The sequence below is a fragment of the Mauremys mutica genome, chromosome 5 (genome assembly GCF_020497125.1).
Source record: "Mauremys mutica isolate MM-2020 ecotype Southern chromosome 5, ASM2049712v1, whole genome shotgun sequence".
Taxonomy (NCBI): Eukaryota; Metazoa; Chordata; order Testudines; family Geoemydidae; genus Mauremys; species Mauremys mutica.
The window spans coordinates 9,030,701-9,046,421 of NC_059076.1; the positions used below are offsets into that span (position 1 = coordinate 9,030,701).

Below are 15,721 nucleotides of genomic sequence, written 5' to 3' on the forward strand. Positions count from 1 at the left end.
AGGCTCAGAAAAGGGCCCGGGTAAATGAGAGAGGATTGGGGAAAATGGACGCAGACAGAATGGCTGAGGGATATGGCCCTGCAAAGCTGTCTCAGGCAAGGGGCCAATGGGACTTGCTGTCCTGCCTTCTCTTGTTCTGTTGGTATCAATGTTAACCTGCAGCACAGGGACTTATGAAGCCAGATTGCCCATAGACCGTCCCTCACTTCTTCCTGTGAGGACATGGCAGTTGTACGCCACTGCTCTGGTTTCAGATGCTGAGGGCAGGTCCTCTGTGTTTTAGCTGTTCTTTAGCTGGCATAATGCGAAGCAGTTGGCTGTTCATTTGTCAGATGTACCTATTAAGTTCAACAGCATTATTGTTGGCAGATAAAGAAGGGAACGTCGTCTTCACAGGAGAACTGGTCTCTTTGGTGGCAGGGGCTGTGCCTTTAAGGGCTGAGCTTCCCAGACAAAGAGTCTGGACAGGGCATGGTGAAGCTCTTACTCTGCACAGCCAGTTGGAGCCAGACACCAAATAAAGCAGAGCTCTTGTTTTGCAAGCACTGAACACTGCCCGGTCCACCTAGACAATGTCTACATGAAATGTTTTGGTTAGAACTGGTGTTTAGTTAAATTTTGAAGTGAATGTTAAAAGTATAACTTCTCCCCCCCCCTCCCCCAAATACTCCTACCAAAACAAAACCAAACAAAAAAAATTCATTTTGGGTCAAACATGTTTCATCCAACTCCAGATGATTCCCTCCCCACCCCTGCTTGGTTTTTCATTTTGGCATGAAACAAACTCAGCTTAGTTGAAACCAGATTTTTTTTTCCTAAAAAATCCATTATTCACTCAGCTCGAAATAAGCTTAGGACTGGGCCCTAATGTGCTGCATAACAGAACTAAAGCAAGGATGTTATTGGATCCTGTGCTCCCGTATATACTGACATACATTGTCAGTATCATACAAACTGGCCCTTTATTGACTGACCGTGAGATACTCGGATGTGGTCTGACTCTGCTCCCTTTGAATTTGGTGAAGGTTTATCATTGATTTCAGTGGGGGCAGGATTTGACCCACACTCAATGCTTTTGAAAATCCTCCCCTTGATGCTGTCATGTGAAAGATGTGCCTCCGGAGTCCGCTTTACAAGGGATGCTGAGATTGGGGAGTGCAGATCCAGCATTACGGGAACTTCTGGAGGTTGGGGTTTTACTTTGGTAACAGACTGCACAATTATTCATTTCAAATGGTCCAATGAATTCATTCCCTTTTCATCAAAAGTTCATGCTTTTAATATTGAATCAAATGAAAAAAAAATCAATTAAATACCAGATCACTGTGACAAAGCTAAATTTCTCTTGCCAATATTTGAACATAGGGAAGAATTGTTTAAGGAAAGAATTATTCATTTCCAAAATGTCCTCATTTCCATGAGAGCTCATTTCTAGTATTTAATTAAGCGATGTTGTGAATGATATCATATCCTTATGGCAGAATGAAAAAGCCTCCACACCCCGCCTCATTGTTTTGAATATTTCAGCTAATTAGAGAAACAACACTTTTATGTAGGAAGTATTATCTAACATTGTAGAACCTAATTCCCATTTTATTTCAGGGAGAGGAGAAGAAGAGAGGCTAATGGAGGAAGAAATGTTCAAATAAACAGCTTAGAATAAGTACAGATGCTCAAATGAGTCTTTTTATTCATGAGGCAGAGGTTCATCCCACGATGGAGCCTAGATTTTCTCTCTCTTACTATCCTCCTTTGGATTGTTGGAGCATAGCGGAGCTATGATTGAACACGTTTTCTAGCATATGAATGGCAGATTACACATGGGCTGCAGAACAGTACTGAATAATCCAATGGCCCTGCCACTGGCTGGAAAGTACAAGCTAGTAAATTTCAAAGAGGGCCAAGATCATCCTCTTTCATGCAAAAAAGCCCTCAAGGAACAAGATAGGCACAAAAAATGGTGCTGAGGGCTAGGTGCGATGTTACCCAGTGGCAGTACGTAATAGGGTGTTTGAAGGGCCAGGCAGCCTAGTGGTTAATGCACCTGGCCTCTGGCCCCTGTCTGAGCAGTACAGGTGCCTCTGTGCTTTGGGCCTTAGGGGAATGTGGTAGGGAGACTGGGGCTTTCCCTCTCCACTAGGTCTCAGCCCAGGGCTCTATGGGAAGCAATATGGGCAGACCTTCCCTGCAGAGAGTCTAAATGTGCTGTTCTGGGCTACTTCCTACCTATATGTCCCTTCAGTTTGGGCCATGGCCCCTGTCTCCAAACAATCAATCGCTTAACAAAAAGCGTCCACAGGATCAGGGACCTGCGGGACCTGCTGGTGCTCAAAGAGAATGGTGGTTGGAGAAGGAGTTGTCTGTGGCAGGGCTGGGGTAAACCCCTGGAATGCCCTGCTAAAATGCTGGCTAAGCCCTGCTTTCTGGTAGGGAGGCTGGGGCAGGGGCCCAGCAGTCAGCAGAGAGCCCTGCTGCCGGCCCTAATGAGGGCTGGCTCACTGCTATGAGTTGAGTTAAGTAGTGACAGCTGGGCTGAGGAGGAGGAGGAGGGCTATAAAAGCCCAGAGGAACGCTCAGTGAGGAGGCTAGCCAGGGAGGGGCTAGGAGGGTTACATCTCTCTTCCCCTCACCAAGGGAAAAGAGCCTCACGGGCCAGGAGACCCTGGGAAGGGGCTGACTGGGGATAGCTTTGGGGGGGGAAAAAGGGACAACACGGTTGCACTGTAAACAAAGACACAAGGGTGAGGCACTGAAGGAGGCGTGGGGACTCTTTATTTTAACCAGCCAGCACAGGCACGAGAGAGGGGAAACCTGTGCGGACCCTGTGACAAGGCCTTACCTGCTCGATGGTCCCTTCTCAGGCTGTATGGCCTGAAAAAGGGATTCTCCATCTTGCAGCCTGTCCTGGGCTTCTGAGCCCCTTCTAACCCACTCCTCCAGGGATAGCATGCTCAGCAGGCCTGGAGGCACGGGGTACCCGCACTCAGTATTGCCTCCCACACCCTTCAGGCCTGGTGTGAGGTCTGTGTACTCTGTCAGGCACCACTGCACAAGCTACAAAGGAGTTGTGGGAAGGTCTAATGCCAACCCGGTGACACACACTGGTGCACTGCCCCTCCCAGTAGCCTCCAGGACAAGGACAAGCTTGGTGGAGGTGTGGGGAGAGTCAGTGCTGGAGAGGGTGGGAGCAGGTGCAGTCAGACTGGCTCTGTGCCCTGGCATTAGAGTTAGAGCAGCCCTCAGGAGTGCCATAGCCATCAGTACAGGCCTGGATGGCCCCCAATGCACCCCAATCACAGTGAGAGCACAAGCTGCAACCCCTCCCTTCCTGAGCTGGGCTGACGGGGGGAGAAACCAGCCCCAAAGCTGGAGAGCGCTATGCATGCTCTGTGCCCTGGCCCAGTGGGAGCGGTTATGTCCAGCGGCAGGTGAGGAGCGGGGTCAGAACTGCCTTCGCGTCTCTTCATTTATTGCACTTGCCAGGATCTCCTTCACTCGCGGGAGATACCGGGCAGGATACAGCCGTGCTTAGGGACCTCTCCCTCGCCCGCAGCAAGCCTACTGATGCCAACAGCCCAGAGTGGGCAGTGGATGGTGTGGCAACACTGTGCAGGCCACGGGGTGCAGTAGATGGTGCCTTTTGCAATATAGAGCCAGGGACTCCTCTGTAGGTGACACTTCTGAACAGGCTGGTGTAACCAGAGTCCCTGCTGCCAGCACATTGAATCGCCAGCTAATGGGGCTGCTGCCGGCGCTGGAGGGCTGCAGGAATGCTCAGCAGTGCACAGCAGCTATGGGTGCTATTTCCCAGCAGCGCTCTGATTTCCAGCACTATGAGCTGCGCAGACATGGGTGCTCCTGGCCAAAATGCCATTTTGAGTTGCCTAGACCAAGGCCCCGTTGTGTTCCTCTAGCAGCTGGAGACCAAGACCAGCTTTCAGTGAGAGAGGTTCGGTCTAATGGTCTGTACACAGGACTAGGCTCTTGTCCTGGCTCTAACACGGCGGCCTCTCCATGCCAGGGATCCCAGGATCTGGGGAATGCAAAGGCGGTTTGTTTGGCCTGCATCCATAGCACACTAGTCTTGCCAACACGTAAAGCCCCACCCTTTCATGAGGATATATGCCCATGTTTGAGGGTTTGTGTACATGGCAAAGCTTAACCAGTTACCCTGGTTAAATTATACAGGGTATAGTTACTCCTCTCTCATGAGACCTCTATAACTCCCATGTGGACATGCTTATTCCAGTACAGAGTGGCTTTTTTCAGTTTATCTTCAATCATCTCGCACACAACATAAGTTAAACCAGAAAAATACACTCTTATACCAGGGCAAGTGTGTCCACATGGCGAGTTAGGCAGGTATAATTATAGCAGTTTAAATTAATAATTTAGCTACTACTGGTATAACGTTTCCATAGACAAGCCCTTGGTCAGGCTGCAGCATACTTTTCCAGTGAACTCAAAGTATCAGTTAAAATCTGCCACTCCCTTCTCCCTCTGCCATGGTGTGACAGTCCCCCTCCCCCCCCCCCAAAAAAAGCACTTTACAAAGGCAAACGAACAGAAGCAAGTATGGCACGTGGCAAGCTAGAGAGCAGAGGAGGGAGAGTCTAGGGGCAGAGGGCTGTGAGAATGACTTCCCCTACCTTTGAACTGAGCCAACGAGTCATTTCTTATTCTGTCCTTGAAAAATAGCAATGCCATTCTCAGGAAGGTTGTTTAGAAAACATGAGATCGTCAAATGGAAGAGTCGTGTGTGTGTGCGGGAGTGGCCAGGCAATTTTCCACTGTTTTTCTCTTGCAGTTAGACTGCTTTATGTAGCCTTAAAAATGGACTCTGATGCAAACAGCTGAGCCTACTTAGCTAGGGTGACCAGATGTCCCAATTTTATAGGGACAGTCCTGATTTTGGGGGCTTTTTCTTATATAGGCACCTATTACCTGCCACCCCCGTCCCGATTTTTTTACCCTTGCTATCTGGCCACCCTATATTTAGCTGACTTCTTTTAAGAGCAGGTTATCCCACAAACGTCCGCCACAGGGTGCTTTGCACATTGCTCTGACCCAACTGGCTCTGGCCACTGTTGGAAACAGGCCTGACCCGGCCTGGCAATCTCTGTGTTCCCCTCTGTGTTCAGAGGTGACATGGTATGGAGTGCGAGCTTATTACAGCCAACCTAATGGATCCTCAGTCACACTTTGTATTGAGGTTCCATTTATACAGAATTAATACACTTTGAACAGATGTTTTAATAGATGGTTAATGTTAATCAATAGGTCAATAGGTTGCTTGCAACTCTGGCTTATCACCATCTGTAACACATGCTGCCATTATGTTTCCAGCCATCTATAACACCTAGATATTATAGTGCTCAAGTCGGTAAGATGCCTATCAATCATATTAACTCATTATAAACCATTCATATATGGAACTTTAATACAAAGTGTGACCAGATTCTATGTGCAGGCAGGACAGAGTAATTATTTTAAAAGCCTCATTTGTGTGGCCTTTAATAACTCAGGATCCTTATGCTAAAGGAGCTCTAATGAGGGATGCTGTCAGAACACCTTGAAAGCAGCAGATCCAGAACTCAACTGATAAGTGGGAAGGCTCAGAGCCGGCAAGCGAGGACACGGGTGAGAGACAGAGGCACAATCTGGAGCCGTGATTGGGTGTCGACAATGGGGACATTTTCTTAAATGTAATCGGGGGAAATTGCAACCCAAATGAAGATGATTTCCTCGCATTGGAGGAGCAGGAGCGCTTGGTGATAGATGTGGCAGAGCTGTTCTCTACCGCTCAGTGTAATCACCCAAGCCAGCCTCCTGAATGCAACTCTGAAATTTCATTTGACTGATTACAGCAGCGAATGGTTCCAGCCCAGATTGGCTACCCAGGGAGAGGGTTCTCCTCACATGCTCCCCACATACATTTACCCGATCCTCAATTTTTCTTTAATCAGCAAAACATTTTCCCATAAATGCCCCATGGTCAGACTGAGATTTATCTTTGTGAACAATCTGTGAGAGCTCCTGGGAAGTGGGTGGTTCCCCTCCTCACCTCCCCCCCCCCATTAGCCTGGCAGGAAGACAGGCTGGTGAGGATGTTTCCTCTGAAGATTCTTGTCCCTGGACTGGAGGGGGGAGGGACGGGACCAGAAGACTCCTGCCATCAAATGGTAGAAGAGGGGTGGGTGGCCTCCCATTGTAAAACCCTGCTGCCTGGCTGGGGGGACCCATTTGTTCCACTCTGAGTTGCAGAAGGGAGAGGAATATGTGTCTGTCCCGAATATTCAGAGGCAGAGACAAATGCGAGGCTTTCTCTCGCCTTTCTTCCTTTGTCCAGGGCTCATCCCCAGGTTGTCCTGAAGAGCCATGATTCCCCCAGGAGCTGGGGAAGGGCACAACGACCAGTTCCTCAAAGGTGGGGTAGTATGAAGAGAGAGCCTGGGACAGGAGGCTAGTGAGCTAGGCTCTGTATTTCGGGTTGGCAGGGATCAAGGAAAGGGATAGGGAGCTGCTAGAGGGTAATGGTGAGGTACAAGGCTTGACAGAGATGGGGGCAAGGCCTGAAAAAATTCAGCTATTTTAGATCAGCTGCGCCAAAAAATCAAGATTTTGCCCTGTTGAGGTCACTGAAAGCTTTGAACTAGGCCTGGGTTAAAATCACAATCCTCAGATGATGCAGAAAGTCAGCCTCTGAGGGGAACGTTGTGGTCCCAACCCCTCTCTGCTCTAAATCTCGCGGGATTCCAGCCAGCTGTTCCAATACAGGGTGGAAAATACGCCACTGAAGTCCCACAAAGTCTGTGTTAGTGAAGTTCTCCTCACACCTTCTATGGGTCATCTCAATTATCACTTCAAAGGGTTTTTTTTTCTCCTGCTGAGGATAGCTCATCTCAATTGATTAGACTCTTCCAGTTGGTATGCGTACTTTCACCTTTTCATGTTCTCTGTATGTATAAATATCGCCCGTCTGTGTGTTCCATTCTATGCATCCGAAGAAGTGGGCTGTAGCCCACAAAAGCTTATGCTGAAATAAATTTGTTAGTCTCTAAGGTGCCACAAGTACTCCTGTTCTTTTTGTGTTAGTAAAGTTCCACTTAAAGCCACTGTGATGCACAGACCTTGCACTGGCTGTTTGAATGGGTGAAATTCAGCCCTGTGCAGAGTGTAAAGAAATAACTGGGTGAAGACCGTTTCTTTTTGGATTTCTGTCTAGCGGGAAAGAACTCTGTGGATTTGTAACTTGCATGGCTCCCATGACTGGTGCTAGAGTGATGAGAAAAAGTGTTGATGCGCAGGCTGATTTCTGTGCTCTGCCCCCCTTTGAATCTACCATCTTCTCTTTTAAAATGTGTACTAAGGGCACCCAGCGCTTCAGATGGGTATTCTCAGGTGTGGAGACTGCATCACACCGGCCCCTGAAAAAGTAATAATGAATGAAATATGCAGACACTAAAGTTCTGCAGCCAAACTCTCAGAAACTTTCCCCTTCAATATAGGATTAGGATTTTATTTTTAATTGATTTAAAAAAAAAATGCTAAACAGCTGCTGCACTGTAATGAGAGGAAACAGAAGTGGAAAGCTAAGAGAATGTTACTTAAACAAATGAACAGATGCAGAGAGTGGAAACGCAGCAAAGCAAACAAATGAATACTTGGAGTAAACAACCTAAATGCAAATGGAAAGAAACAGGAAGGCTCTTAACATTCTACAGTTAGGCTAAAGCAAATCCCCACACATTCACATATTTTTACACTCATGCTCACAATGATGAACCTCTTGTGAGGGTCTGAAATCTAGATGTCTGAATTCCCACAAGCTTTATAGTCCTTGTTATATTAGTTCATTTTGCCTCATGCTGCCCTTGCGAGACAGATATTATCCCCATTTCACATATGAGGAAGCTTAGGCACGGAAAAGCAAAATGACTTGCTCAAGGTCCCTCGGTGAGTCAATAGCAGAAATAGGAACTCTCAAGTCCCAAACCATACAACCTTTCCTTAACATGATTAAAGACAAAAACACTCCATCACCTGTGGGCAAATGCTTTTCACAGAGCAATCGCTTCGTATCAGAAGTATCAGTCCTCGTCCTCAAAGGAAACCTGCACGACACCTTGAAAAGAGGAGCCTGGGAATTTAAATTCATAATTCTTCTAGACACTAAAAATCATGATTCCAGCAGACCACACTGGTTTTATGGCTCATTATATCAATTTGTAACCTACAGACCCTTTGTCCTATCACTGAGGAAATGTTAATTGCTCACTTCATTTTAAATGATTTCTTACAACCTGTGTTAACCCCTTATGCATAACAAGCTGTCTCACCTCGTATTTAGCTGTGACACTCTAGTTACCTTGCCCAGACCTGAAGAAGAGCTCTGTGAAGCTTGTCTCTTCCTTCAACAGGATATCTGTCCTCAGCCACCTTGTCTTTTTCACAACCTTTCCTTCAGCGCAAGAACCGAGACACTGTGAGGAAAATCTGCTCCTGCAGCAGTTCCTGGTGGAAGTGTGCATACCTGCACTGCTGCTGACATTCCACCCCGTTCTGCAGATGCGAAAGGCTGGTTTCATTTGGATATGCTGCCTTTGGTTATGCATTTAAGCCTAACCAAACTTTTTAAAAATTCATCCATCGCTAAAATAGCCACCCAGAATTTAAAGATCCAGTCTTGGATTGCTCTCCTCTATGCCATGCAGGATATCCTAGCTCCTCCTAGTTTTATTCGCTAAACACCACCCCAGGATAGCTCTTTGGTTTCTTATATTCAAGTAGCCCCTAGACACCTCAACCAAGAGCAGATTCCTCTTGTGCTAGGTGTTGTAGAGACACATGTTTGATGGTTCTCAGGACATCCATGACTGTCTCCAGCGTGCGAAACTCTTGCTTGTACCTGGCTGGACATCAGCATCCTAACACCAGCCTCTGCTTTAGGTTATGCAGCCCCACTCCACCTTTCAGGCTAACAGTAAGCACGACCCCAGTCCTTCTGAAGCATTCCCTGGTGCTGTGCAGCCCTTGATGCTGATTTCTCAGAGAAATCCTAGATCCTCTGCACCCAAAGGGGCAGTGTACCCCATTTTACCCGAAACCACCACTCTTGTAAACCACACAGCACTGGGATAAGGCAGAAGTAAGTTTATTTAAGAAACAATTAAGATTAAACTAGAAGTGAGAGAAAGCAGTGGAAATAACTGGCTACAACACAACACAAAGTCATAACATGTGAACCTGGGTCTACATTTACCAATAGTCACCTTTCCTGTCCCAAAGTAGGGTCCCCCTAAAGTTCAGTCTGTTGCAGAGCTGGCTGGCTCACAAGAATCAGGGATCCAAATATTCACAAGAGCCCTTAAGATGTGGACGAGCACAAGTCCATGGGGCCGGATGCGCTGCATCCGAGGGTGCTAAAGGAGTTGGCCGATGAGATTGCAGAGCCATTGGCCATTATCTTTGAAAAATCATGGTGATCGGGGGAGATCCTGGATGACTGGAAAAAAGCTAATGTAGTGCCCATCTTTAAAAAAGGGAAGAAGGAAGATCCAGGGAACTACAGGCCAGTCAGTCTCACCTCAGTCCCTGGAAAAATCATGGAACAGGTCCTCAAGGAATCAATTCTGAACCACTTAAAGGAGGGGAAAGTGATCAGGAACAGTCAGCATGGATTCACCAAGGGCAAGTCATGCCTGACTAACCTAATTGCCTTCTATGATGAAATAACCGGCTCTGTGGATGAGGGGAAAGCAGTGGATGTGCTATTTCTGGACTTTAGCAAAGCTTTTGATACAGTCTCCCACAGTATTCTTGCCAGCAAGTTAAAGAAGTCTGGGCTGGATGAATGGACGGTAAGGTGGATAGAAAACTGGCTAGATGGTCGGGCTCAACGGGTAGTGATCAATGGTTCCATGTCTAGTTGGCAGCTGGTATCAAGTGGAGTGCCCCAAGGGTCGGTGCTGGGGCCGGTTTTGTTCAATATCTTCATTAACGATCTGGATGATGGTGTGGACTGCACCCTTAGCAAGTTTGCAGATGACACTAAACTGGGAGGAGTGGTTGATACGCTGGAGGGTAGGGCTAGGATACAGAGGGACCTAGACAAATTAGAGGATTGGGCCAAAAGAAATATGATGAGGTTCAACAAGGACAAGTGCAGAGTCCTGCATTTAGGACGGAAGAATCCCATGCACTGCTATAGACTAGGGACCGAATGACTGGGCAGTAGATCTGCAGAAAGGGACCTAGGGGTTACAGTGGACGAAAAGCTGAATATGATTCAACAGTGTGCCCTTGTTGCCAAGAAGGCTAATGGCATTTTGGGTTGTATAAGTAGGGGCATTTCCAGCAGATCGAGGGATGTGATCATTCCCCTCTATTCAGCACTGGTGAGGCCTCATTTGGAGTACTGTGTCCAGTTTTGGGCCCCACACTACAAGAAGGATGTGGATAAATTGGAGAGAGTCCAGCGGAGGGCAACAAAAATTATTAGGGGGCTGGAGCACATGACTTACGAGGAGAGGCTGAGGGAACTGAGATTGTTTAGCCTGCCGAAGAGAAGAATGAGGGGGGATTTGATAGCTGCTTTCAACTACCTGAAAGGGGGTTCCAAAGAGGATGGATCTAGACTGTTCTCAGTGATAGAAGATGACAGAACAAGGAGTAATGGTCTCAAGTTGCAGAGGGGGAGGTTTAGGTTGGACATTAGGAAAAACTTTTTCACTAGTAGGGTGGTGAAGCACTGGAATGGGTTACCTAGGGAGGTAGTGGAATCTCCTTCCTTAGAGGTTTTTAAGGTCAGGCTTGACAAAGCCCTGGCTGGGATGATTTAGTTGGGTTTGGTCCTGCTTTGAGCAGGGGGTTGGACTAGATGACCTCCTGAGGTCCCGTCCAACCCTGAGATTCTATGATTCTATGATTCTATGTCCCCACAGTGAATGGAGAGAGTGCTTCTCTGTCCTCTGTGTTACGCTGAAACAGCGTTTTGATTCTATTCACAGATAGGGCAAACCGCTGTCTTGTTGTAAAGTTTCCTTTTTACCTTTAAGTGGTTTTGCCTGTTTCTCATTGCCTCTGATGGATTCCCATTGAAAGTCTTAATATTGGTCAAGACTGAACAGTGGAGCATGGCATTGCATCACTGGCCAAGCAGGGCAGGGTGACACCTTCCCCTTGCTCGAATGGGCCATTACCGAGATGTCCTGGTGACTAATAGTTACTTTTTACACCACGCCCCTAAAGCATACTTTCAATATAGATACATTATTCCTTAAATATTACCTGTACATGCATCTCGCAATGATTATGACTCTTGACAAGTTACAAGCTGTCTTTGGAAACCTTACATGTTACTCTAAATATCCTGAAAGACACATCTGGTGTAGTGAGTTTGTCAGGTCTGAGGAGAGAGTTTTTTGCAAAGAACAGGGGACCCTTTGTCATGGGTCACCACCAGTAAGAGCTCAGTGTGTAGGGACACAGGGCAGACAGTGGGTGGGCGGGGAAGCAGAGACACAAAGGAGGGCAGTGGCTTTCCCAGGTTACACAGTAACTCAATGGCAGAGCCAGGCCTGGAAGCAAGGGGTGAAACCCTGGTTCTGTTGAAGTCAGAAGGAGTTTTGCTATTTAACCCACACTTGTGTTTGTCAGCTGCTGGTACTCTGGGCTGAGCCTCTAGCGTGGTCCTATCTCATGCATGACACCAATAATGCCCACCTGAGCCTGCTGGCCCCATTTCCCAGCATGCTTGGAGTCAGGGGTGGGCACATAATGGACTAGAAACCCCTGCTGTGGCTAATGGGGAGTTTCTGCATGGGGGGATCTGGACAAGTAGTTTCCTGGGCCAATGATAAACCAGGGCAGTGGAAGAGGACAGCCTGACACAGAGACAGGGTATGTCTACACTAGAAACGCTACAGTGGCACAGCTGCAGCTGCGCCGCTGTCGCATAGACACTTAATCCTCCTCTCCAAGAGATGGTAGCTAGGTCAAGGGAAGAATTCTCCCATCAACCCATCAGCATCTACACTGGGTCAGTGTAATTACATCGCACAGGGCATGACATTTTTCATTGCCTTGAGTGAGAGACTAGTGTTAGTTTTGGTTTTGAGATGGGGAGCTTAGAGCGAAGCAAACAGCTCAGGGAGTCCCGGATTAACTCCCACTCCCCACAAAGGGAGTCTGAGAACTGCAGTGGGATCTAGTGCCTGGGTCAGACAGTTCTGACCCTGTGGAGTGGGAGGGATCCCACCCTGTGCCAGCTACTGAGAGCCCTCTGAGACCTCCACAGGACTCTGGGCCAAGACCCGAAAGGGGACCCTTTTTTGTTTAAGCCGGTTAACATTCGCAGTGCTACAGAACTTCTCTCTGGACTCATTCTCGGTGTCCCATCTGCCTGGGAAGAGCTGGGGGCTGGGAACAGCTGCGAGTGTTGGCAAGTGGGGAATGAGTTGAATTGTTGATGCTTAGTGCTTACTACTTAAACCTAAACCTTTCTTTCCTCAGATCCTATTTCCCTGCCCCCCAGGAAAGCCCTCACTGTTGTTTTGGGGTGTGTCTCTTTTTTGCTGGGGATTGTGTTGAAGTCTTTATTGTTTTGTGTGTGGTGGCCTCTATACAATGTCAGCAGTGGTAGCCTTAATCACTTTCCCTATGGACAGCATCCCACGTGTCCAGGGCACAGTGAGGAATCACCTTGGGTGGAGGTGTCAGGCATCACAAACAAGAGCCTAGAAGTTACTGAAAGGAGAAAGTGGTTTGATCAACACTCAGTATCATGCCACAATGCTGCCTTCTCCACAGTCACTGACAGGGAAAGTTGCTGCCAGCTCACTGTTCTCTTTGTCTTCAGAAAGCTGACATTGTCCATTTCCCAACTGAGCAGACTACACTCTAGCATTGCTCTGTGTCACATCCTCCCTGGGCTGGTAACTGTGGTATTCGTAAATATAGCGTAAGGAAGGGAGAGAGAGCTCAGTGGTTTGAGCATTGGCCTGCTAAACCCAGGGTTGTGAGTTTAGTCCTTGATGGGTCATTTAGGGATCTGGGGTAAAAATCTGTCTGGGGATGGTCCTGCCGTGAGCAGGGGGTTGGACATCCTGAGGTCCCTTCCAACCCTGATGTTCTACAAAGTGGAAAACTGTAATCCACAACAATGCATACAGCTGCCTGTTCACTAAACTGATGGCTGTATGACCTCTTCTGATAGATGCACAAGAAAATTCCTGAGTAAAGAGCAAATGTAAGTCATTGATGAATTCTACAGCTTGACATTTTGGTGATGAGAAGACTAGCAGTATTTGACTTTTGTAAGGCATTTAGACAATTTCATGTGCTGTTATCTCTGTTTTTTAACTCAGTGTCTCACCTTGCATACTTTTAAGATTTAACAACTTTATTTTTAAAGTTTCCCTTTCCCTACCTTGCCATCACTTACGCCTTTAAATTAAACAAACAGCACCAATTAAAATATCACACATATTCCATACAAAATATGCCTACGGCAATCCGAATTGCTTCATTAAAATTGGGGCAGCTGACCCACGGCTTACAGGAGATTGGAACAGAAAGTGTCATTTAAAAGTGGGGAGAGATTCATTTAGATTGTAAACTCTTTAGGGCACTAACTATTTTTTTTTTGGTTCTATGGGTCTACAATGCACATTGGGGGGCTCTGACCCTTGATTGGTGGCCTCTTTGTGATGCTCCAATTAAAAATCAGTAACTGAGGTGGGTGTTTAGAGACTAAATCCCCCTGGAGAGTTAAGGCATGATGGTAGAACTCCAGAAATGGTGAGTGGTGTGTTAATTTCAAGTTCACTGTAGAAGCCAAGTTCTGGTCTTGGATATGAGCATGTGAACACAAAGAAGGAGTGTTACTAATGATCAGTTACTGGAGTCCAGGACTGCTGGGTCCTAGTCTTGGCTTAGGCACTAATTCACTTTGTGACCTTGGGCAAGTCAAATCTTTGTCTCCGACTTCTCATGATGTTCGTACAGCAACACTTACCCGCCACAGAGGGATGTTGTGACCCTTATTTATTTATTAATTATAATTATCATCAATAATTTGTGTTCTGGTCCTGCCTATGAGCACCAGTCATGGACAGGGCCCTATGTGCAGCACCTACCACAAATCACAGCACAAAATGGCAGACTCTGTCCCAAAGAGCTTGTGAAGCTCTGAAGGAATGAAAGGCCTCATATATAAATGCAAAGTCAGCTCTGTGGCAGCTGAAGGCACGTAAAATAACTGAATTTTGCCCAGCATTTGGCTACCAGTGGGCTGCCACAGCTACATCTCTCGCTTTCTAGTGGGTTTTTATACTGTGCCTGTCACCGTGCTATCTGGGTGCCTTTCCTCAGACATCTAGCTGGGAGGCCCCTAATTTCAAGTGAAGCTCAGTCCCTGTTTTGTTTTGAAGTCACAGGCAAGGAAAGTGGGGGACAAGGGGAGAACCTCTATCCAAACAGGCTGCTCTTACTTCTGCCAACAAATGGAGGCAGGCATAAACTGTAGGGCTGCATTCCTTGTTTAATACCAACTTATCAGTGGAAATCTAAAACTATGTAATTACTTTTTAAAACTGCAGGTGCATTTAATCTGATGCACACGCCTACAGGGGCTCTAGGAGTGTTAAACCAAGGTCAGGGGGAGCTTTTCAATAGAGTGGCTGAGATTCTATCTCGACTCCAGTTTGTTAACAGCAATTTGTGCAGCTGATGGCCTGCCACTGTTGCTTTTATTCCCTCCGATGGTCTCCCTCTGGTCCGCAGCTTTCTTGTTTAGCAAGCAGCATTATTGTTTCTGCAAAACGATGAGAGCAGAATGAATCGGGCAGCTTGCACACAAGACGGGCCAAAAAGCTGATGTTAAAAAACATATTACAGTCGCTGACATCAGTGTTGTGTTCATTTTCTAAACCACGCACACAACAGCAAGCGCCTAGTAGCTTAGAACTCAGGGTTCATTGGGCAGGTGGCCAAGGCATTGTTTGAGTGAGGCTCAAGAAAGCGCCCCTGTTTGGCCAAGCACTTTATGTGCTGAAAGTTAAGTATATGCTGAAGCCTCACTGAAGTCAATGGGACTTTAGCACATGCACTTAAGTGTTTTGCTGCATAGGGATGGATTGATTTGAAGCAAATGCTTAAGTGATTTCCTGCATTCAAATCTGACTGTGTATTGCAAGACAGGCCGCAGAGGATGTCTACACTGCAAAGAAAAACCTGCGGCACCAAGTCTCAGAATCCAAGTCAATTAACTTAAGCTTGTAGGGCTCGGGCTGCGTGACTAAAACTAGCAATGCAAGTGTTTGGACTGTAGCTGGAATCCAGGCCCTGAAACCCAGCAAGGGGTAAAGCCTCAGAGTCCAGCTCCAGCCTGAACCTGAGTGTCTACGCTCCAATTTTCAGCCCCACAGCCCAAGCCAATTCACCCAGGCTCTGGGACTCGGTGTTCCAGGTTTTTCTTTGCGGTGTAGATATACCCAGAGAATCTTCCAGCTCTGGTAGCTTACAAGCATGGGCTGGTAGTAGGAATTTTGCAGCCCTGGATGAACTCTGTGATATGCTTGTGGGTGGCTTCTTACAGATTTCACTGTAGCATATTTTGGGGTGACCTGCCCTGCTGGGGGTGGATGAAGACTCTTGTCCCAACAGGGTGGGAAAGAGTTTTGCCAGGTGGGTGGGAACTGATGTACTTGGGACTGAGGTG

General features: G+C 47.2%; 1 long non-coding RNA gene across 3 annotated transcripts in view; it reads left to right on the plus strand.

Moving 5' to 3' along the window:
* The window catches only part of LOC123371871, a 44,159-nt gene that overhangs the window by 17,533 nt on the left and 10,905 nt on the right, over positions 1-15,721 (plus strand). The gene's annotated exons all lie outside the window — the stretch shown is intronic.